This window comes from Belonocnema kinseyi, chromosome 8 (assembly GCF_010883055.1).
Source record: "Belonocnema kinseyi isolate 2016_QV_RU_SX_M_011 chromosome 8, B_treatae_v1, whole genome shotgun sequence".
Taxonomy (NCBI): Eukaryota; Metazoa; Arthropoda; class Insecta; order Hymenoptera; family Cynipidae; genus Belonocnema; species Belonocnema kinseyi.
In genome coordinates this window covers 27,859,151-27,860,294 of record NC_046664.1, presented here as the reverse complement: position 1 = coordinate 27,860,294, position 1,144 = coordinate 27,859,151, and the positions used below count along the sequence as shown (strand labels likewise).

Below are 1,144 nucleotides of genomic sequence, written 5' to 3'. Positions count from 1 at the left end.
ATTGAGAATCTTCAAAACTAAACATTAATTCTCAACAAAATATTCTAAGTTTTGACTAGGAAAATTAATTTTCTTCTAAAAACTATTCCGCTTTGGAAAATGTGTTTATTTTAGTTGAAAACTTATACCTTTTTTGAGAAATGCAACTCCCTGGTTGAAGCTTTAAAACTTCTGCTGCAGTTCCTTGTTTTGGTTATAAAATGTACTGTTTTCTTTGAAATTATTATCATTATTATTTTATTTTAACTGAAAATGTAAATTTTCAATTTTTCGTTGAGAACGCATTTTTTCATCTGAAAAATAAATTTTTTTTTAATCTCTCGTTTTTAATGAAAATCTCATGTATCTTCTTAAAGATTCATAATTTTTGGTAGAAAATTAATCTTGTTTGAAAATTCAGTTGTTTGATTGAAAAATGAATTACTTGGTTGATAGGTGAACTCCTCTATTCAAAAATAATTTTCTTGGGTTGAGATTTATGATTTCAGTTCAAAATTCAACTATTTTGTTAAAGCTGAACCATTTTCTTATCGTTTTTGATTTTTGGTTAAAAATTAAATTTTAAAATGAAATTTCATTATTTTATTTTAAAATGAAAATGTAATTATTACATTTTTGGTTGAAAATGTACCTTTTTTGGTTGACAAATCAACTGCACGCTTTCAAAATTGATCTTTCTAAATGTAACTAAATAAATAAATATAGTTTATCGAAAATTCCAATGTTTTTGTAAAAAATTAATTAGAAAGGTAATTTTCTTGTTGTAGTTTCATTTTTTTTAGTTACACATTTGGTGATTAAAGACAAAAAAGACGCCCGAACAGGGACTTGAACCCTGGACCCTCAGATTAAAAGTCTGATGCTCTACCGACTGAGCTATCCGGGCGATGTTTTTACATTTTATTTAAAAATTTTATTTAATGAAAAAATGTAATTATTAACTATTAATTACATGTTTTCAACAGAATGGTTCAATCTTCAACCAACCATATGAATTTCCAACTAAAATTATTAATCTTTACCCAAAATAAAATCGATTTTGAACAGAGGAGTTCATTTTTTAATTATGAATTTGAGTTTTTCATCAAACAGATGAATTTTCAACTAATATTAATTTTCTACCAAAAAACACGAACCTTTAACC

General features: G+C 25.0%; 1 non-coding gene across 1 annotated transcript; it reads right to left on the bottom strand.

Annotated features, from left to right (window-relative positions):
- Positions 1-813: 813 nt before the first annotated feature.
- Positions 814-886, bottom strand: Trnak-uuu. The gene has a single exon. It is a non-coding gene; the product is annotated as a tRNA-Lys (tRNA).
- Between the last annotated feature and the right edge of the window lie 258 nt (positions 887-1,144).